Consider the following 24225-nt stretch of genomic DNA (forward strand, 5'->3'; position numbering starts at 1 on the left):
GCGTTAGGCAATTAGCTTTGCAAAGCATTTTTATGGCCTGGTAGGATGAATCTGACATCCCTTGAGACTGCTTCCTAAACTGGCCAGTACATTGACCAACAAAGAGTCCTAATTGGACAGATGCTTATAAACTTCCGGAATTTCTCTTCCTTAGCCCTAAACCTTACAGAGCCTACAAGGCAGAGTCCCAAGGCCTTTCTGCTAAACATGATCTCCACAGGGCTATGCATCCTGTCAACACAAAGATTCCCCGCTGCTCTGTTAGTGATGGTAATATAGCATTTGGGTCTGTATATTTGCCTGAAATAGAATTTGGGGTTTTGCTTGCCTGTTTGACTTTTGATATTCTTATATCCTTACTAACATGTGTGAACAAAGACACTATATGTTGCTTCTACCCAACCAGATGGGTTTGTTAGTATAATGAGAAGACTCTTACGGGTGTCTCCGAAGCACTATGCTGTGTATAGATCACCCCTTGCTCAGGACTATGCCTACAGGCATAAACTACAGCATAGTTGGCAGATTTCAACAAAATCCAGCTACACGTCTGCATGACATCGTTTCCCATCTGTGAATTAGCCCCTTGTGCCATTAGTTTTTGGCACAGCTAGAACCAGCTTACATATACATGGATGTCTGCAGGAAGCCAGTGTTTGCAGAGTACAACCATTGTATAATAGCAGCGTAGTTGTTTCTTAAACAGAGAGAGAGACCGGTGAGTGAAGTGGTAAATATTGCCATCTACTCCTTGGAAATGCACATTTCCTATACAGCTCTGAGTCAGGAAATCAAAGCAAGTCACCATGTGTAATTATCACAAGGGAAAAATTGGACTTTTTCTTTAACTGAAAAAGCAAATGAGATGGAATAAGAATTATATTTCAAAGGCTGCATACGTAGATATCTGTACAGAATCCTGGATGTGTTTTGGGAAAAGGCTTTGCATTAAAGTGTTGCTTCAGTGGAAACCATGATACAAAATGAAAAAGAGACTAAAAAGTGCATATAATAGAGGTGATCACATACAGCTGCGCTGGTAAGCAGTCACTCACAGTGTAGTTCCATTAGAGAAGATGATAGCTGTTTGGAAGATTATGTTTAGTAGCGACCTTATGACTCTGACTTCCAGGCTGTTAAAAACTATTGGTGTGACTAACTGCGCAGCGGTGCTACTCCCCCGCACTCCCGCCTCCTCTGTAACCCAAACCACAAACCTCCCTGGAACACCCATACCACAAACCAGCCCCCCTACCTAGTGCCCCAGTGCCACATGGCTGAAGTAAGCAAGGCAGCGACCCGCAAGCAAAAGGAAAAATCAAACCCAAAGCAGGCTTTTAAGCTTTTTATTGGCCGTGTGCTCATGCGCAGAGAAGAGGATTGCACAACCAAGAGCCAATCCGCTCTCCGGAGGGAAATTAAAAAAAAAAAAAAAGGTGGAAGCCCCTCCCCTCCCTGGGAAATGCCCCCCAAAAATCAACAAGCAAGTATAGGCACAATAGAGCAATTACACAAAGAAAGAAGCCAAAATCCGCTTACTGTGAGCAGGCTTGGCAACATTCTGAGTCGGAAGGGATTGACAGTATGGTCCTTAATCTGTAGCTGTAAACAATCTTCCAGTGCAGGTTCCTTTGCAGCCTTTAAGTTCCAGTGAGCCGTGATAAGGAAGATGGGCCTGGGATGCTTGCAGTTTGTTCCAAACCTGCTAGTAAGTTGTCTCATTTAAGAATTAATCTCACAGCAGCGCTGAAAATCAAGAGCAATTGATTAGCAGTAATTAGAGTTGGCTGGAAAAAGGTAAATATTTCATGACAAATTTAAAACAAAATTCATTCAGTTTTTTTTTCATGAAATTGTTCATTTTTCAATGCAAAAAGATTTTTTCTTTTTTTTTCCTCACAAATTCCAAAACATTTCATTTCGACAGGAAAAACAATATTTTCTCTCTCCTTTTTTACTTGTTTTGTCTTGTTTTCAGTGGAAAAAAATAAAAGTGTGAGAAAGTGAGGAATGGGAAAACTCTTCTCATTTATTTTGCACTGGAAAAAGGGGAAACAAGAAAAAATACTATTTTTTTTTCATTTTGTATTTTTATCAAAATGGAAACATTTTGAAGAAACAAATAGTTTGGCAAAACATTTTGATTTTTGTCAAGGCAGTATTTTCAATAATTTAGTTGAGTTTTAAAATGTTGACCCGCTCTAATAGTAACTAGATGGCTCACTATAATCATTCTGGGTCAGATTATGACAACTTTATTCACATTGAATAGTATCTCCATTGAGCAGTTAATGAGTGGTGTTACCTGTGGAGTTAAATGCCACCTAATATGAGTAAGGGTATTAGAATCTGGCTTTATAGTAACAACCAGGATTGAAGTACTATATGTTACTTCTAATGAAATGGATGATATTTGTATAATAGGTTTACTCCTATCTATGAGAGATAATGGATGTTCTTTTTCCCCTCCATGGTGACACCCAGCATCATATACCTTGTCTCAGTCCAAAATACCTATGCACATGTGCCAAGAGCACTTGCATTTTGCTCAGGCAGTGGGCTTTGATGGTTGGAAGACTGGGAACAAATTGTACCCATGTCCCATCAGCCAGAGGTATATTTCCAAGTCTGATCTCGCAGCCAGGTGACCTCCTCCAAATGTTAGTGAGATATGCTGCTGGGCTGGCACACTGTCGGAACACACACACATAATTTAAAAAAAAGTGGTCGATATTTTGTCATTATGACTAGGTATTTAGGGCCAGCTCCTCAGGTGGCATAATTCAGTGTAGTTATATTGCAGTCAAAGGAGCTATGTCAATTTATACCAGCTGAGGATCTGGCCCATTTAGTTTACAAAAAAAACCTGACAGAAGAAAAGGAAAAACATGCAGTTTTAGCTCAAGATGCAAGAACAAAAGACGGGCTGTGGAATTGCTCCTCCTTTATAAAGAAAGCTCAGTATGCACCTGGGATGTGTACTGTAAAAGGAGTAATTACGAGTGCATAATTCTACACATATACTCACAATCACCAGCAAAGGGCCAGATCCTCAGTACCGGCACACATCAGTGCAAAACCACTGAAGTCAATGGAGCTATCCTGGTTAACACCAGCTGAGGATCTAGCCCCCCAAAATGCATAAATATGTACATATATTGGCCTGAAGGAGGCAGAAAAAAAAATTTGATTACACACTTCAGGTGAACCCCTGATTCTATTGAAATCAATGTGGGTGGGGGGTTGCCACTGACTTCAGTGAAGCCAGGATTCCTGCCTTCATGTCAGTGAGAATTTGCTCAGGATATCTTTCTGAAATGGCTGAATATGAATGAATCACTCCTGATTAATCAGCTGTTAAGAAGAAGTATTAAGCAGGGGGTGGGTTAGCCAATTTGCTTATCAGCAACTCAGTAACCACATGACTATCTGAAGAGAGATACTTAAAGCATGACTCAACTGTCGAAGTGGGAGAATGATTAGCGCTGAAACGTTTATGTGGTGAATTTTCCCCTCTATTCTGGTTCATGAATTGCCTGCCACCGGATCATGATTTTCTCAGGCTTACTTGTTAGTCAAAGTTATTTGCTGAGTAATTTCTGCAAATAATTTTTGGTCCTCAGATTGTTCGTTGCACATATTCAAAATTCGAGCTGCGTTGCCTACTTTTAATAGTGCATGAAAGTCACATGACATGTTTCGGTTCCCTGATTGGATGACAGTAACTCTTAGAATCAGGTTGCTGGTGCAAAAGCTCCTTGTTACTGTAACAGAGTGGCCTGCCCCTTTTAGGGGCTTGGGGTCTGGGGCTACCCCAGCACAGTTCAATCAGCCCCACTGGTACCATAATTAACTGTATCCTTGCCTGATGAGGAGGGACTAAGGAAGTCAGGTGTTAGTATGGTGAGCACCTGAGCCTCTTAATAAAAAAGGCTTATGAGAACACAGAAGGAAGCTGAGGAGGAACCACAGGGAGGTGCCTGGATTCCTGTGGACAACCCTGGAGTAGGATGTGGAAGTGGGGCTGAGACAGTGAGGGACTCCCGGGAAGGACCCTGGGAGTCAGGGGTCTATCCCAGAGCCCAGAAGGGGCTGGGAACTGAGCCCACAGAGCGGGCTGAAGAGGAGCCCAAGGCAGTGCAAGACCCTTTTATTTGTGTTAACTTTTGGTTGGACTTCTCTTACCTGGAAGGGGGTTAGAACTAGATGTAACTTAGCTGGAGGGCTAACTCATGGACAGAAACAGGCCATCAGAGGCCGAAGAAGCAATCAGCAGGGAGTGTTAGCGGCAAACCCCCCTGCAATGCCATGCACTAATGCCAGGGGGTATTAAGATCATGAGTGGAATTGTTTACCATTACAAATTCCAAATGTACTTTCCAGGAATATCCTCCAATGGTCACTTATAATTTGCTGTTTCTACAAACATATCTGCCAGGAAACTTATTCACTAGAACTTTCATTGGAAGCAAAAAAACACAAGGGATGTGAATCTAGCATTATTTAGAGTCATCCGATGATGCCATTAAAAATAATATTGCAATTTCAGGAAGGTATTTTGGTCACATTCTCCCATATGAGGATACCAAGCCCTATTCTGCAAAAATAGCAATAGATACTTGAGATGTAGCCACCAGAGTACCACCCTGAGCAAGAAAAGATATTGAGGATGATGATTTCCCTGTTGAGATTATACCATGTCTTGCAGGAGCTTTAGCATCACTAAGAGATCTCTGAAAGGAAGATCACAGCAAAACAAGGTCTGGTCTGCACTTAAAATTTAGGTTGATTGGAATAATATCTGATTAAAATTTGCTAATAGCTCAGAAACCACCTGGCTAACCAAGAGCATGTTAAACATTAAAGATATTATTGAACAGACAGTTTTAGCCTCCTTCACATATCTTCATGATAAATACCAGCTGCCGACAGAGCAAGGTCCTTTCTACAATAAGCTTTGACTCAAAATTATGAAGGAGCTGGGGAATTGTTGACAGGCCACAAATAACACCCAACGTGAAGTGCAACTTAAAAGTACGCTAGCCAGAAACATTTTGTGGGTAACGTATGCAAATGGCTGAACTCCGTGATTTATCCTATTGACTAGCCCATAAAATAAAAATGGAAGAAGAAGCTAACCATCTCCATTTCCTCTGATGGGTGGGACAATGTCTGACACAATATATACAGGTTTCAGAGAGGTAGCCGTATTAGTCTGTGGCACCTGAGAGACTAACACATTTATTTGGGCATATGCTTTCATGGGCTATAACCCACTTCATGAGATGCATAGAGTGAATTAGGCCTGAACAAAGACTGGGAGTGGCTGGGTCACTACAAAAAATTTTTTTTCACTCTGTTGATATTCACCCCTTCTTGTCAACTGTTGGGAATAGGCCACATCCACTCTGATTTCATTGGCCTCGTTGGCACTCACCCCCAACTTGGTAAGGCAACGCCCATCTTTTCATGTGCTATATATTTGTACCTGCCTACTGTATTTTTCACTCCATGCATCTGGTGAAGTGCGTTAGCCCACGAAAGCTTATGCCCAAATAAATTTATTAGTCTCTAAGGTGCCACAAGGACTCCTCGTTGTTTTTACAATATATACAGAACATCCTGTTCTCTGTTTTTGCGTTTCTTTCAGAACAAAATTCTAAATAGATATTACTGGACCCCTGAGTGTTCGCATACAGCTGGACTCACCCAGCCCCAATGCAAACCTGTCTCATATAATCTTTGAATGTCAAAGTATATCCACATTTGGGAAGGAAGTATTTGATGCTCTATCTAAGGAGACTGGGGTCAGGATTTCCCCGATGTTTGTGTTTTGGGCATTCTAAAAGATCTACCTTGTTTGAGTCATGCCAGGAAATGGATTGCTGCAGGATTTATAGTGGCCAAAAGAGTCATTTTATGAAAACGGTAATCTGCTATCCTCCCCCCTCCACACACACACACATTGTTTGATTGGCTAACTGCGCTAACCAACACCACTCTCATGGAAAAACTGACATTAATCTGTAGAGGCACAAGATCCAGCAACGAAGACATTTGGTCTTTCATGAAAGCATTACAAACTGACTCCAGGTAGACTGGGCTTCTGATGTGTCTCCCCTTTTTTTCTTTTGGTGGGCATTGGTAGGGAATTACTTTTCATAACGTGCAGGAGTATTTATTTATGAATATTTGACACTGTGTTATTGTAACAGCTGTTGCGTTTTCTTTGTCATTATATTTGAATCTGTCAGTATGGATATATTAAAACTTCTGAAAAATAAAATGTAAAATCTTTATGTCACCATAGCTTTGTCATTCACAGATGGGAAAAATCCCCACCCCCACGCAATGGAAGAATGCTTCCTCGCTTGGTGTTTCTACAGAACTACCCTTTCTGTCAGTGTAGGCTCTGTCTATTCTATAGAGTTATGTTGGCATAGCTACAGTGCAGGTCCATTGTTGAACCTCTCTAGTCTGGCACCCTCGCCACCTGACTGGTGCCAAACCAGAGAATTTGCTGAACCATGGAAGGTCAATATGTATCGAGCAAGTCTCTTTTTATTTTTATCTCGCTGAGGCAAATAAACGGAACAACGCTTGCAACGCCACCTAGCCAAGGCTTACTGGATCTCTTCATAACAAAGTGTTAGTGTTGTTACACAATTTTACTGTATTGGCACGAGGAAATAAATAGATAAGGCATAAAAAACATAAAATAAAATCATGCTGGACCATAGATGTTGCCGGACCAGAGTGTTTCAACCTGTACTAAGATGTAAACGGAGCTGGACAAAAATTGAAAAATCGATGTAAAAAATTAAAATTCGGAAGTTCTTTTTATTTTGGAAGGTTCATAGAAGATATTTATGAATTTTTTTGAGCATTTTTTCAATGTCTTTTCATAATTTTAATTGAAAACATTAAAATTTAGAATAAGTGGTGTGGGAGCGGGGATTTCTGGCAAACAAAAAAGTCAAATGTTTTATAGCATTTTTTAATTTACAAAATTTTGAAAAAATATTGGGTAAAAAGCATGTATATTTTGTTAAAAAAATAATTGATAGCGGTGGTTTTGGGCTCTCATTTTGGAAAATGAGGCCATTTTTCAATGATCAAACTTTTTGTTTGAAAAATTTCTACCAGTTCAGATGGATGCATCCCATCTAGGACTTGGGGTGGGAGATGTACTGCAAGAAGAGAAGCCAGTGGTTCATGTGTTCAAGTCACTGTGCATAAATCGCAAAAGAGATGTCCAGCTGTGCACACTTTTCTCAATATGTGGCGGGGGGACTTACACAGGAGTCTGACCATATTATCTTTGGTGGCAATCATGCGAAAATAAATTGTGGCAGTTCCCACAAAGCTAAAAAGAATGATGGAGAAATGCAATGCTGTAATTAAACACAGACCAGGAAAGGATTATCAGTTGCTGATATCTTAAGCAGATTGTCTTGAGCAGGGCAGGACAATATGGAGGAGTCATTTGAGGAACTAATTAATTCATCTAACAGGTTACTTGTGTTGGACCAGAAACTGACAGAACTACGGCGTGCCACTAAGCAAGACCCCATTTGTCCACATTGCTGGAAAATATCCTGGCTGGTCAAAAGGAAAACATTAATAAATGCCCTGGCTTTTGAACCTGGTGGTTGTAGGCAAGTTCAGGGGGGTTACCACCACCTTTCATGTCTCTAAGGCTAAATATGGGAGGAACCTCAAAACTTGTTTCTTTTGTAACATGGAAGGTGGATAGTATGGAAAAGGCTGAGAACTGTGATGATTTCCACAGTAACATCCTATAGGTAGAAAATTGTTATGGAGGATTTGATTTTTAAAGGTCCAAAGTTCGTGGGTTCATGATCACCGAGACTGAACATGACAGAGAGACATGTGGGATTAGAAAAGTACACATAGAGGGCCAGAGATGGGTTGATAGCGGCGGTGTGAATGCAGGAATTAAAGATGAGATCCACCAATTCAAGCACTGTAATAGGAATGCTGCTGGGCCTCCTCTCTCCCCCAGGAAGGAGAGAGAGGGTATGCATGCAGAATGCTAATAGTCACTGGCACTGTTGCAGCCAAATTACACATGCTGAATTCCTATCTGGTACAGATGGACACTGGGGGAATGTTCAGATGTAACTGTGGACATTTGCTCACATCACAGGAAATCAGTCCTTTTCCTTTGTGATCATAACTCAAGAAGCTCTGTTTCCAGAACCAGATGTCAGTTTTCTTAACCATTTTACAAACACCTTTGACCATGCCTGAAGTTTTGCAGCCCAAAATTCACAAAGAAACCAAAGGACACACAAGCATGGTTGTGTGCTACCTGAGCTGATTGTATTGTAAAAGCACAGGAGAGATTCAGTCTATGAACATTTTGTAATGAAATTAATATTGGAATAATATAAGATGTTAAATGGTGATGTTCTGAAATACTCAGTAGAGAGAAATATCAAGTCTATGGAAACTAGATATACAAAATGTTTTCTTGTTCTTTCTCTGAGAAAAGGGAGTAATATTATTCTCACCAGATGGTATTATTACAGATCGTTTTGCTAGTTCGGTTTATGTGCAGGAGTAAGAGTTAGCTCTTGGAGGAATGTTTATTCCCAAGCAAGTGAACAAAATGAGGTGAACTCTCTGCTCATCTTAACTTCTGTCTTGCTTCTGCTTGACCTGGGATCTCTTCGGTAAAGGAGATTTTAATCTCACTGGCCCCTCGAAGCACAATAAATTCTTAGTGGTTTGATTTTAAAGAACCATAATGTCACTGGAAACCTCATATACATTTTTGGAGGGGCAGGAGGGATTCACAATGGATGTCCATAAAACCAGGGAAGTGTGTGCTGTGTTTTCAGGACACTTCTATCTAGGGAGATTGAAGGTTTCATCCAGTAAAGGGGACGGACAGGCTGCATGGCATTTTTAAAGGAGATTTAAAAAAAAAATTCCTTGTATAGTTTGTCATCAGTCTGTAATAAAATAAAACAGGGCTGCTTGCTTTCACGGCAGCAAATTATAGACAAGTCTCTGTATCCTTTAGTACCTTACACCACAAAAAGTCAGGCTTACAGCGGGTTCTGGGATCAGTGGCAACGACTTGCAGAGTAAAGTACTGATCAGTGTGAGAATGTGGGGTGGAATTCCACCCTCCTTCAGTTATACAACAGGACGGTCTGTGCAGTTATTTTGCATTACACTGAACAGGGTCCAGTCACCTTTTCCCCTCTTCTTCCTATCCACTGCCTTCCTCTGCTGCTCTCAATCTACATGCGCCTCTTCGCTCCTAAAGAAAGCTTGCCACTCCAGCATGTTTGTATCTCTGGTGTGGTAACAGCAAGGGGCAGTATTTAGAGCACAAAGGACTAGATGGGAAGGATGGCCTTGTGGCTAAGGCCCTGGATTGATGCTCAGGAGCAGTGGATTCAATCCCTCGCTTTATTACTGAGCTCCTGGGGTGAATCAAAAGATCAAAAGCAAAGTCACCACGAGAGAGAGCACGGTGTGTGTGTCTTATCTGCAACCTGCTGTATCACACCACCGCACAAAATGGCAGTCCTAGAAATGCGTCATGTATGGGAATAGAGTAGTATCCCTTTAAAGCATTTGTGTATTACCTAGTAGTAGCACTCACTGTGTTCTATCTTTTAGAAGCTGCCAGAAACTAGTCACAGCAGGAGGATGGATGCAGTTAGGCCTGGCATGTTTGTGTATATTTGGTAAACGTAGTGATTTGGGTGCCAGCTGGACCATTGTGGTTTCTTCATTTTGCTTCTGGTATATAAAGAGCAAAAACACAACCCCGTGTAACAGTGCAGTGTGCAGAAAAGTAATTGCTAACAGCTATGCAGCTTCACACTCCCTAATGGGAAGGGCAAGAGTGAGTAGATTGTACCACTTCCCCCATAAGGAGCCCAATCTGCATCCCTTTCCCTCCCAGCTGCCACACGCACCCAGACTGTCCCCAGGAGTGTGAAGCAAGGCACTCGAATTTCTCCAGCACTCGATCCTGTAGCAAACTACAAATTCTGCTGTAGCTAAGAACAAAGTCCAGAGAAAAACGTTTTGCTGCATTAAATATTTAAATGGCTACCACTATATACCCTGTATGGCTATGCCTCATCAGATTTAATACAACAGACACCTCTCTTTCTGCATCTGTTCCCTGCCGCCGCAGAAATTACAGTCACTACCGCAGAAGTTAGCATGGGTGCCCTAACAGTGGGTCATAACTGCAGAATTTAGACCCAGACTGACACCCACAAATCAGTCGTTGAATATTTAACTAGCAATAATACTCATGGGTTCTTAGCCGCTCAGGCCCAGCCCATCTTCTGCAATGACAAAAACCCCTTTGAGGGTGTTCTGGGGGAGGAAAACTCTTTGGGGTTGACTGAAGCCAGATTGACAGAACTCCACCTCACAGCAGCTGCCTCCTGAGCCCTACAGGAGGGTTCCAATGAAATCTCCATAGAGAAGGGGTTGTTTCCCCAACAAGCCCCTCTCACTTCCTCCACAGCTCCTTTAAGTCTCTGCCCCCTCCCCGGCGCAGCACCCAGACTCACAGAGGGACCTCCCGGGAATCTGCAGGAGGTTGGAGAAGATGTTATGAAGGCAGCTGCCCATCCTCCCTCTCTGTTTTCCAGGTCAGGTAGGATAGTCTCTGTGTTGGACCTGACAGAGGAGCTGATTGCAAGGGAGAATCAGGGAAAGCAGCAGGAGAGAGAGGCAATATATTGTATTCAGTACTGTGTATTGAATCTGACCTGGCACTGGAGAGAGCTGCTGCTGAGTTCTCAGGCTCCTCTGAGAGGGAAACGATGATGGTTTGCAATATACTTACATTTAGAGGAAGGGGATGTGACATTTTCCCTGGCAAATACCCTAGTTCCCTCACTGCAATAAATTCACAAACAGGATTATTTTATTTAAAAGTCGAGCATGCACTCCCACCTTCACCCCTCTGATTCCTTACAATGAATCTCACGCCTCTACTCTGTTCCGCCCGAGGTCATCTGGCACTGCCGCTTCGTCATTTGTCTCCAGATATTTCATGAGCCCATTGGACAAGTCTCGAGAGGCCTATAATTACAAGCACGCTTGTTTTGTTTGCATTATTGCATAAAGTGACTGGTTTAGGCTGGGATGTTCCAGAACATGGTCCTGCCTTCATAATGGTAGCGGGCTGTGAAATACGTGTCAAGCCACTGACCCTTGGCTGTGTGAAGCCTATAATGACTTTAATCAACATAAAAGTTTTTATTTTTCTAGCAATGACAATTTGTATATGCTTAAAATGAGAGGTTTGTAATCCACCAGATGCTCCCCAGGTCAAATGTCCTTGAGAATGCCCTTTAGATGTATATGTAAAGCTTAAGAGAGTAGCATCCCTTAAAGCTGCAGTCCTTAATTCACCGTACGGTCAAGTGTGGAGGAGGCTGCTGTACTGAAAGATCTTTAACATTGCTTGGATTTTCTGCAGCGTGCCAGCAGAGACTCTGATCTCAAAGGGAGGAGGTAATCATTGGGGTTTTTTTCCTATTGAAAAATAAATGTCACCATCGTGAAAACAGTCCAGCCTAAAACATCTGAACTAAGTACTATGTGGAGAGAGTATGTTCTATCTGAGGTATGGAATTGTTCTTGCCATTCAGATTGTTCTGCTGAAGAGCCAGAGACTCTCTGATTCTTTCCACAGGAATCTAGATTATGTAACCTATGAGGAAAAGGGATGTCTGCTTTAGATTTCCATTGTTGCAATAGAAGTTTAGGGTCTGATTCTGCTACTTTGCACATGTGAGTTCAACAGAAGTCAGTAGCACAGCTGATCAATATTATTTGGTCAGAATTTTTTTTTAATCAAAAAAGCCCTTGTTTGTGGGAAAAATTGTTGTTTCTTCCAACATTTTCCAGTTTTTTGACCAAAACCAAAACCCTCGAATATTTTTTGGTTTTCAAAAACCGAAAGCAAAGAAAAAACAAAGTATTTTTTGCTATTGTTGAAAACCCTGAAAATTTTTGCTAAAAATGCAGAAAACACTTACAGTTTTCCACTAGCTCTAGTCATTTGGCAATCAATCAGATTTTTTGTGTAAATAAGGATTATGGAGTTAAGTGCTAAGGAGTCATGGGTTTGGTCTGTACTCTGGAATTTTCAAGGAGTATAAGGGAATTTGCTACCCAGATCCCATTGATTTCCCTTTGAAAATCCCAGCTATTATTTGTAAGCCTTGCACAGTGCTTGTATAACTTCACCAGACAATGTATCAGCATGCTGCATTTCATCTATGCACAATTCCTAATGCATTGCTATTATCTTTGCAACACAACAAAATGTGTATCTATCTATTACTTAGAGACAATAGTGTGGATTTACATGGAGAGTTGCAAAAAGGAAGACAAAAGAAAATAATATGCAAAATATTAAATAAATGAAGTTTGAGATTTTAATCCCACTAAAGTAAGGAAATTCAGAGGGAAGGTCCCCACTGCTATCTTTTATCTCTGCCCCTTTGTGTGCATGGATTACAAACAAGGTCTTTCATCGCATGACATATGTTCAGCAACATGCTACGCGGAGCATATGTGCAGCTGTTCATCTTATCCCTACCCACAGCAGTTTATTAATGTCAAAATTAAATTAAGTAATTGCATTCAAAAAGCTAAAATCAAAGCAATATCAAGGGTAAAGGCCCAGTTCTGTGAAGAGACTTGGCACTTAGCCATGTTGCAAGATTGGGCACTAAGATTGCTGAGTCAATGTTAATTTGGCTGCATTGCACATTCTGTATATTTCAGTGGTTCTCAAACTTCTGTACTGATGACCCATTTCACCTAGAAAGCCTCTGAGTGCGACCCCGTCTTATAAATTAAAAACACTTTTTATATATTTAACACCATTATAAATGCTGGAGGCAAAGCGGGATTTGGGGTGGAGGCTGACAGTTTGCGACCTCTCATGTAAGAACCTTCTGATTCCCTGGGGGTCCCGACCCCCAGTTTGAGAACCCCTGGTATATTTTATGGTACTATATTCATTGATAACCTAACAGCTAGTCTGTTCCGCAGTGCTGGTTGCCAGGAGAACATTACCCCAGTGCTCCACTTTCTGCACTGGTTCCCTAATGAATACAGAGTCCAGTTCAAAGTCTCTGTCCTGATATTCAAAGCCTTCGATGGGACTGACCTTGGCCACACCAGAGATTGCCTCTCCCTCAGCAACCGTAACTTCCCACAATAATTATGCTCCATTGGAACAATGAAACTATTAGCCAACTGGGAGAGACTTGGGAGCATAGGAAACAGAACTTTCCCAGGAGCAGGAACTAAGCTATGGATCTCATTCCCACAGGAGAAAAGAACCTCCCCAGTTTTGGAACATTTCTTTGATTCAGCTTTCCATGCTCACCTACACCCAATATAAAACAGCCAATCAACAAGAAAGGAACCTCTTAACGACTTCTTCAGTGTGGGGAGAGAAAGAGAGAGTTATTGTAATGACTAATATTAGTTACTTGTTAGGAACTCAAAATTCTGTGGTGATGGGGGCTGATGAGGCTATTTACATACCTAACTAGCTAGCTAACTAGATCAAAGAGTAATATGCTAGGGTTTAAGTTTTGCAAATGAAGGAGGATTGAAAAATATCATATATGTGCTACTTGGCCAGTTTACTGGTACTGGAGCAATCTTACCTTTTAAAACTTCCTCACTATTGAGTGCTTGAAGTCACAGCTTTAACATTGCACTGATTCTCTTTCTTTCATTAATACATAAAATGTATGCTTAATAGCAATATCTCCTATTGCTTTTCTATTCTCACCCTATTTATTGATTGGCACATGTATCCATTACCATTCCTATACCTACGCATTTGCAGTCAGTGGTGTCGTCATATTCTTTTCCTGGCCAGACATGCTGTATGATAGAAGCTGGGCACGCTCAGCTCTGCTTTGTCATGGAGTTTGCCCTGTGGTCTCTATCTGTAGCTTTGTAAGCAAGGATGCCTGTTAATCCCAGTAGAGGACTCATGTTTTATGCCACTCTGGAGACAGTTTTATTGATAGCCTTCTGTCCTTGGGCTAAATTCTGCTCTCATTTATACTTAGGCTACATTTTTATCGGTAAATGTCAGTAAACATCAATTTCACCGAACATGCAAACCGATGAAAAAATATTTCTGTCAATAATCAAAATTTACAGATAGGCAAAATAAGAAAAATGTTGGTTGAGAACTTATTGAAGTTTAATTTAAGAATATTTACTTTGTATATTTTGACAATAGACTTTGTATATTGTTGACAATTTGTGTTTTGGTTATGAAGTTTTATATTTTTAAATCTCGGTGTCTATTGTCATTAAATAATTATTGTCTGATCATCCATAATTTCGCACAACTGTGAAAATTTAAATCGAACATTTTAAAATGCTTATAATTAAACATCAGTTTTATCCATCAAAAATATTTTTTTAAATCTAATTCTGCCAAGTCTATTTATACTTTTGTAAATCCAGAATATCTCCACTGAAATCCAGACTGACTCCGGATTTACATCAGTGGAAAATGAGAACAAATTTGGCATAATAAGTATGAATCTGGATGTGTTTTAGGAGTCTATGGGCTTGTAAAACAAACACCGTTCCATAGCTTAAAAAAGTCAAAGCAGCTGTTACTATTAATCTAACAGAAGAAATGCTTTATTCCTTCATGATAGCATCACTCATGCCTCTGGTCTTAAAGGCCCAAATTCTGCCACCGCTTACATCCATGTAGCTCCCACTGATATCAATAAGATTTTTAAGGGTTTAAATGATCTTTCTTTTATAGTCAGTGAAGCAAACTTTCTTTGCCCTCAGCTATACAATGCACATTTTGCTCCCCAGGCTGCAAACACTAGCACTGACACAGTCTCTTCATTGGCTAACTTATAGGGACACCTAAGCAAAGAGTTCACTGGTTTTCATTTACTTGACAGATTTCGACATTTTTTGCAAATTGTCCAGAACTGGTCAAAAAATTTTCAGACTTAACTGAAATTCTTTGCTGAATTAGTTCTTGGAATAATTCTGTAGATGGTTCATGAGCCACTTCACTGTTGTCATTCACCATCCAACATCCGAGGTGAGTTGGTTAGTTTTGATTGGACAAATGCTGTAAGTCACATGGTATTTTATCTGTTCTCTGAAGGGGCAAGTGTATTGCTTACAATGAAGTTTCCTGCCATTTCATATCCCCACCTTTTCTTCTCAGCCAAAGGAGCCATTTGGTCATACCATGGCCATTCCTTTCTGCATGTCCTCTTCTGAGTAACTCCCTTGCCTGGGGATGCTTCTCTCTCTGCACCACTTGAACATGGTGGGTAGTGTTTTTTGTGAAACTCCCCATTTTCTTTGGTTGATAAGAAAGCTTGGTGCGCTATAAAAATGAATGAAACGAAGATCCCCTTTGGATGTCAACAACAGTTGTACCCGCATTTCTCAGGGCAGACTTAGGCACTGAGCATTTATCGGGTTTTATGGGGATTCCTGCTTCATCTTTTCCCTTTGGAGTACATTGCCATCCGCTTTCGTCACACTGCTGGGACACTGGGCTCGTCTACACTTATGTGGGGATTGACGAGTGGCAATCGATGCACCGGCAGTTGATTCAGCAGGTCTAGTGAAGACCCGCAAAAGGGACCACAGATCGCTCTCCCATTGACTCCTGTACTCCACCGGATCGAGAAGAGTAAGGAGAGTCGATGGGAGGGCATCTCTCGTTGACATCGCATAGTGTGAAGCCCACAGTAAGTAGGTCTAAGCTATGTCGATTTGAGTTACACTATTCACCTAGTCAAGCTAAGCAATGCAATTTGAGTTTTCTCCTGTAGTGTAGACGAGGCCTAAGAGTCAGTTCTTATTTACTGTATTTACATGATCTAAATTAATCCCATAGCCAACTGTTAAACTGAACCCGATAGAGCATGAGCAGCCCGTCTCAGTACAGTCCATGTGCGCCTGGGTTTTCCCCTGAAAATTGCATCATTGCCTCGTTCAATCTTTTCATCTCAGTAATTAATGAATATAGACTTTGTCAGGGAAAGAAAAGCAGCTGCGGTAACTTTTACTCTTTTTCTTTCAGGGCAACATCTGCGGTTTGATTAGGCCTCAGTGCAAGGTATCAATTGTAATGCAATCACAAAGGTTAAGGAAGGGGCAAAATTCCCAGGAAAAATTTGGCAAACATTAAACTAACAAATAAACCCATTAGGCTGCTTTACTGAGAGAGGACAGCACCGTTCTGGATCATTGTGCATGCCTTTGAGGGTCTTAATTCCCGCAAGAACATGTGCAAAATGGAATGAAAGCAACTAAATACAATCTTACATGCAGAGGGAAAGATTTTGATCCTCTGTTAAAACAATTTGAGCAGAAATGAATCTGCAGCCTCTCAGTTAATCTGCCGATCACGTGATTGAAAGTGATGGCCTTGAGGCACAATCCAGACTGTTGTTGTTTAGCTGATTGGTTTTCTAAAAAATGCCACCGACAAACACCCAAAACCCCAGAGTAGATGGTGTGCTTTTATATTAATACAGCAGAAATCTTCTCATGCAAGGCTGAGGAATCTTTGGCATACTAAAGCTTGTGCATGAGACTCTCCATCAACCTATGAAGGCTGAAAATGTAGTTCAGTGGAAGGGGAGGTTTCTAAATCAACCTCAGAAGCAGTAATAAAAAATGACAAGTTCTCCTATGCTGCAGCAGGGAAAGCCAGTGTGCATGTGTTTGGCCTATTCATATTTATACTACTGAGTACTGAGAAGTGAGAGGCAGCTAGGTATTCGTCACAAGTATGAATCAGAGAGCAGCAGTGTGCCTTGGAAATGATTGAGTAAGTATCACAAGGCTGTGGGGCACTATTAAATATTCCTGTGGCTAATATAATTTTTTACTCAGCCTGGAAATGGCAGATGCTTTCAATATTCGACTTATGTATGTATGTATATGGAAATCTATGTTTTTAAACAGTCATCAACCTGGGGTCTAATAATCCAAAAGCAATACTTATCCCCACAATTAACTGTGCTTCTGTATTTACACCTGCAATTAAGTGTGAGGGTGAGTGCTAGGAGGCAGCCATCTAATAACCAGATCATGTCCCCCCAGTGAGACAGCTGGGCAGCTAAAGCCTGTCCCTTGCTCCTATAATCAACTGAACTAAAATCAGAGGCTGTATTTCAGAATGAGCTCCAGCATGCTCAGGGGCCAGATTGTGAACCTCTCACTCACAGTGGTAAACAGCGACTCACATGCGTAGTGCCACTGACTTCGATGGAGCTAAGCCAATTGACAGCAGCTGGAGATCTGACCTGGAATTTTTAGTGCTTTGTGGCTCTGCAGTGAGGTTTGAAATAAAGTCAGAGCTGAAAAACTATTAGAATAAGGAAGGGGTGCTCAAACTTCTTAACAGTATAGGCCACACTTTAATACAGAGATTTTCTTGCGTGCTTTCTCCCTTCTAATACGTCTGTCTGTCTGTCATCTGTCTATGCGAACAAAGATATAGAGAGACAGAATCCCTGGAGGTCTGACTGATGAAGGCATAAGTTAGTTAGGCAGATCATCTCAAATGCACAAATAATGGTCAATTAATCGTTATATCTTTACACCACTGTGTATCCTATATAGGCCCAATCCACAGCCCGATGAAATCAAGGGGCGTCTTGCCATTAATTTCAGTGGGCTTTGGATTAGGCCTGGTAAAAAGCTATTTCAGAAATGCTGGAGATATTTTTCCAGTTTTTTTTTTTTTGGTTTTCGTTTTGAAGGAGAGGGGCTGTTTGTCATTTCCCAAAGCCTCCCTGCAGCTTTAACTTGCACTTCTGATGTAAGTTCCCTGAGCGACCACAGGCCACTGGAGAATCAGGCATAGCAGAATCCAACTCTGTCATGTCCCCCATCTTCCTTTCCTTGGACAGGCTCCCTCCCTCCCTTCATGCCAGTGGGAAGGGTTCCATGGCAGGAGGCAGCAGAACCGGTGGCTTAGCTGGTCCATAGGCAGCGCAAAGTGACTTTCAGATGGGAGAACCCAGCCCTGCCGTCTTCTAACAGGAAAGACATTTAATGGGGCACGTTGGAATGTTCTGGAGTGGAGCCTCTTAGATCGCCCCACTGTTGTTTGCTTTTCCATCCACACACATTCACCATCCTGGGAGAAACTAGTGGGCAGCACCAGGGATGTGCCCCTAGACTGTAGACAAAGTCGGGTGCTTCTGTTTGGGCCTGCTTAGGGACGTGAACCTCTTGTGGATACATTTAGAAAGGGCTTATGTTGGCTTAAATGGGCTTCATCTCTTGTGCCCATTCTCTTCCCTGTGTTGCACTCCATTACCGCGAGATGGTGCACTGTGCCATCAGCGGCTAGGCTAACCCTACCCTGCCCCAGGGGTGTAACTCCCAGCTCAGGTCGATGTACAGGCCCTAGGTCTAATTGAGTGAGCAGCTAAAAATAGTGGTGTGGCCATAGCAACATGGGTGGCAACCTGGGCTAGCCTACCATGTACGATCCCATCTGAGATCCTAGGGCAGTGATTCAGCCACCATCCACGCTGCCTCCGTATTGTAGCGTGCTCACTTCAGCAGAGCAACCGCATGTCTACGTACCTGAGCTGGGAATTGCGCCCCCCCAGCTGCAGTGTAGACACGCCCTTAATGCCGTGACCCCCAAACTTTTCACATCACGCCTCCCCTTACCCCTGTCGGCTCCCTTCCCCCCTCACCCCTCAGAATCATGGTCAGGAATCGGGGCCAGGAGTGGGGCTGTGGCTTCTAGGGGGGGAGTGGCAGACAGGGGTAAGGGAGCCGAGGCTGGAGCCAGAGCTGCAGCCGGCCAGGAGCCAGGGGGTAGAGCCGGGGCTGGGAGCGGAGCCACGGCTGGGGGCTGAGGCTGGGGGGTGGGGCCAGGGCCAAAAGCGGGGCCATTGCTGGGCCGTGGTCGGGGCCAGCAGCCTGGGCCGCAGACAGGTGCAGGACCACAGCTGGGCTAGGAGCGGAGCCACAATTGTTGGTGGCTAGGGGTGGGGCCAGAGCAGAGCTGGGGGCAGAGTGGGGCTGGGTGGTAGTCCCTCCCCACCCCCCATGGGGCCTGGCCTGGGACTCACTACTCGTCCCCAAACATTCCTCCACAGTTTGGGACCCACTGCCCTAATGTCTGGCTGTGGACAGGCACTAAAATTGAGGAGCTCCTTCTCTTATTGTGGTTTATTTCTACTACTGTCAGATAGAGAGAGAGAGAGAGAGAGAGATGGGAATGGGGGGAGGGAGGGATTGACAGACAGATACTGAATTCAGTGGAGCTACTCTGATTTACAGCAGGTGAGGATCTGTCCCTCTAAATCAGGGGTCGGCAACCTTTCAGAAGTGCTGTGCCGAATCTTCATTTATTTACTCTGATTTAAGGTTTCGCGTGCCAGTAATATATTTTAACATTTTTAGAAGGTCTCTTTCTATAAGTCTATAATATATAACTAAACTATTGTTGTATGTAAAGTAAATAAGGTTTTTAAAATGTTTAAGAAGCTTCATTTAAAATTAAATGAAAATGCAGAGCCCCACCGGACCGGTGGCCAGGACCCAGGCAGTGTGAGTGCCACTGAAAATCAGCTCGTGTGCCGCCTTTGGCACGCATGCCATAGATTGCCTACCCCTGCTTTAAATCAAATGGTAGTAAAATATTCATTAGTAAAATATTCATCTTCATCAAATATCACAAGGGCTATGGCATCTTCCCTCCACCCTCACCCTCCAAAAAACCTTCTTCAGCTGAAAATTATACTATAAAAATAATACCAACCATCCTGTTTTACAATGTCTATATTTTGTCAGTAGCTAATTTGAGTCTGACGACTTAGCTAAAGAAGATTTGTTCTTTTGGCTAAAAATATATCAGGTCTCTGATTAAAATATGTGCACATTTACCAGCAAGCAAAACTGAGGGGATAAATTAACTTGAAATTTTATGACACCTCCCCCCCTTACCTATTTCTGGCCACTGTTGCTTATTTAGGTGTTCAGGGTCAGAAAATCCCTGAGGAGTCACACAGAAGCAGATATCTGCAGTAAAGGGTGAGATCCTAGCTCACGCCAATTCACCAAAATAGTTTCTCTTCCTAGTAACATCACCTCCATCTTTCCTAGAGTTAGACTGAGCCTAGATTCCTTTCACCAGCTTCCAATTTCCCTCATACACTGCGACAGCTGGGAATTACCATTATACCTGCTCGATGGAAAAAAATGATTTGCTTGGGGTTGTCAGCACATTGACTACACATCTCATGATCTCCCCTGCCAATTGAACATAAATGCTGGGCAAGAGAGGTGAAAGGACTGGGCTTATTAATCACTTATTCCAAAAAATACATGGTTATCAAGTTGTCACCGCACCTCTGTGGGTCACAACTGAGATACTAAATTCAGGACAAGCTGCTGAGGAAAAGGGCAGACACACCCCAAAGCTGGTGGTTATTCTTCCATGAAATATACCAAACCAGCAACAAAAGTAAACTTCTGTCTCACCACACTGGCTAACAAGAAGTCAAAAATGCAGTCTCCTTAGGTGTTCCAGTCCTGGATCACCACCAAAAACACTGAACTTAATGGTGAGTGGTTATATAAAACCAATTTCATCAAACAAAAGGGTTCTTCTGATCCTAAAGGACCAGCCACATACCCAGGTCAATATATAACCCTGATTTTACCCAATAATCACACTGTTTCCAATCCTCTAGTATCTAAAATCTAAATATTTGAAAGAAAGAAAGAAAGAAAGAAAGAAAGAAAGAAAGAAAGAAAGAAAGAAAGAAAGAAAGAAAGGTGAGAGTTAAAACTGGTTAAAGGAATCAAATACATAAAGTAATTGCAAAGTTCTCGGTTCAGGCTTGTAGCAATGATGGGATAAACTGCTGGCTTAAGTCAAGTCTCTGGTTGCTTCCAAATCATTGGAAGGTCCTCAGTCCCTTGGTTAGAATGCTCCCATTAGTATAAGTTCATAGTCCAGAGGTTTGACCAGGAAAGAGACAAAATGGAGATGTTTCCAGGGCCTTTTATAGCTTCTGCCAAGGGGCAGGAAACCCATTGTTCTCAATGTGGAAAATTACAGGTAACAAGATGGTGTTTGGAGTCACATGGGCAAGTCACATGTCCATGCATGATTCGTTTAGTCATAGCAGAATCCATTACCCATACTCCAGTTAGAACATTCACAGGAAAGTTCATTAAGTGTAGATAGGCATCTTCCATTGTGAGTTAAGTGTTCTTTGATGGGCCATTCCACTTGAATAGATCCTTCACAGCGTGCTGGCTAAACACCTTGTTGGCGTTTCCACATGAGCAAAGATTTGTTGCAGTTATATAATAGTGGTAGCAACAATGCTCTACATGGTCACATTTTAATCAGATAATGTCACACACCATCCCAAACATGCAAAGCCAGGCTCTTAGAAGTGTCTATTTGTGCCATACTGTTGAGTGTGTGTTTTTGAGCCCTTATTGTTGCAAAGAAAACATTGTAAATGTGAACCAAGTACAAACCAATGCATTGTTGTCTTCCTGACTCCATAAAGAGTCTGAAGCAATGACTTGGAGAGGTGTGGTTTGTCATATTTATCTCCATGAGCCTGAAATCTAAGACATGACCAATTAAATGTCAACATAGTTAACTATCTTACTGCCAATCATTTTAGCACAAATATCTAGCTATTATGCAATACGCACAACCCCAAACGTCTTCCCATGCTTCCCTATATACCAAAATCCACAGCTACCCCTCAGCCAGCTCCCGACAACACTAGATTCATCCTGACAGCTTCTCTGATGCAATTATGCATCATCAGGATAGAAAATGAAGGGACAGAACAAAATTAAGTGACTTTAATATCAAAATAAAGAACACAGGGCTACTGTACTGACTGTATCACTGTGACATTACCCAGGGTACAATCTGGACTGTTGAACACCTGTGTCCCCTCAGTTCTCCAACTTGGGGTGCCTTTTACACTGCTTTGCTGAGAGAGCAACCACTCCGGGTCTGCTCACACACAGCCTCCAGCATGGAAATTACTCCCAGCTATAGTGTATGAGGGCAGTGGCCAGCCCCTCTTGAATTACACTACAGAGCAACACCAGCAAACTCCCAGTCCCAGAGTTTCCCCCAGAAATGTGTGTCTTGTTCGGCCCAGCCCTTTCCTGTGCAACACCAACTCATATAAAGTCTGTCATTTTATCAGTAGGAAATGAGATGCACAAATCCTGTTATCTCAAACGGAGTTTCCCAAACACTTCAGTCCAAGCACACTGGTTTAGAGAAAACAATAAAACAAGTTTATTAAACAACAGGAAGATGGAGTTTAAGTGATTATAAGTAAGGAGTAATAAAAGTCAGAATTGGTTACGAGAAAATAAAAGTAAATGCAACTAATACCTAAATTAACAAGCTAAGTGAATTCAAAGCAAAAGTCTCTCTCACCAGCAGTCTGGCTGAATTCCTTTCTGCCAGGACCCCTCCCTAATCCAGTGAGGATTATTTTGTCCTTCAAGTGTTGTTGTCATGAGTAGCGATGAAGGGAGAGTTGATTTGGGGTGCCTGCTCCCCATTCTTTCTACTTTGTCCTCTTCTTTGAGAATTGTCTCCAGCTGGGCTTCAGGAGACAGAAAGTCTGTGGGGACAGGAACCTCCAGCTGTTTCTTTGCCAAAATGTAATTTTCTCACTTGTGCCCTTTTACCTGCCAAAGAATGGCCGCTTAACCAAGTGATAGTCCATGTGATTTCATTGACACCTGGCTGAGGGATCAGTTTGCCTTTTGTCTCTGAGGAACTGGTTTGTGGTTGTGTCCCCAGATTTAGAATATGTCTTGGTAACATCATAGAGTAGAATCATATAACTGTACATGAAATGTTGCCCCACACATTTTACCTGGACAGTAATGATCAGCAAATGTTTTTCAAATGATACTTCACAAGGCATGCTTTGTACAAAATTGATCATAGTCCTGTAAAGGGGGTGGACGTAGGGATACAGACTGTCACAATTACTCATTTTCCTATTTAATTAATTAAAAACCTCCCTGTTAATTAAAATGAAACTGCCACAGAATGTCCATTTGGTCTCATCAAAGGATTCTAGAACACAGAAACTGCAGTAATTAGGTCTAGCCTGCCACAGAATTTAATGCAAACAAATGCTCTGGCCTCCCTGTTTGGTTTCTCCTTATATCAGCCATACTGTTGGCTGATGTCATACAGAATCTGACTCTACTTTCATGCATGTCTTGGACCCCACTAAAAGATTTGGGGTCTGATTGGTCATTGCCTGGCATTTGGTATCATTGTTTACACCTGGCAGAGATAAAATGCTACCTTTCTGCTCTGATAGTGTTTTGCACCAACTTTGCACAGGCACGATGACTGTGCAAGGGTAGGGCAATGGAGACTCGGGCCCCTGGTTTCCTTTGAACAACCGCTGCTATTTAATGTCCTTCTGCCAAAGCACAATTTTCTTCTGACTCATCAGTTGCCAGTGGGCCTTCTCTTCTTGTTTTACGAAGAACCAGAACGGGGACCCTTAACCTGAGAGGGTAGAGTGACATCAGCAACTCTGGCTCTTAGGGCACTGGGCTTCAAGGCATCCAGACTGGCAACATTAAGAGCAAAAGAATTAGCCGACTTTGTTGAGATACTGCAGTTCTCTCATCTGATGTTATATGATATGTATCCAAAGTGCTCTTGACTCAGAGACACTGCCCGAAGCGCCTTTGGGGGTCTGAGTAGTCATTGGCACCGTTAATTTGGGGTATTATACAATTATCTTCTGGAGTCAAATCAAGGAATTCCTTCTGCTTGCATTTGAGAAACTGCCTAAATAGGCTGTTGGGTGTAATCTACCTGCTCCTCCATTACCTGACTTTCTTGTTGACTGCCGCCGTGCATATCACACTGAGTGCATTGAACAGTGAAGATAACATGGCATAGCTTAACCAGTTATAAAAAGAGCATGGTCTGATGCTAACAGGTGCTGAGCCCTTTCTGGGCTGGGACACGTCCCTCAGCACCTTGCAGAATAGTCTCTTTCTGTTCAAGTTGCATGACATAAATGAAGGTTGTCAGACTCTTGGAGATGCGCTGTCCTTCACATGGGACTGGCTCAGACACGCGTACAGTGCACTGACTGGAAACAATAC

The 24225-nt window shown here is 42.2% G+C and overlaps 1 protein-coding gene across 2 annotated transcripts in view; it reads left to right on the forward strand.

Annotated features, from left to right (window-relative positions):
* The window catches only part of SNAP25 (synaptosome associated protein 25), a 94157-nt gene that overhangs the window by 15538 nt on the left and 54394 nt on the right, over positions 1–24225 (forward strand). The window lies entirely within an intron of this gene.

This window comes from Mauremys reevesii, linkage group 3, assembly GCF_016161935.1.
Source record: "Mauremys reevesii isolate NIE-2019 linkage group 3, ASM1616193v1, whole genome shotgun sequence".
Classification (NCBI taxonomy): Eukaryota; Metazoa; Chordata; order Testudines; family Geoemydidae; genus Mauremys; species Mauremys reevesii.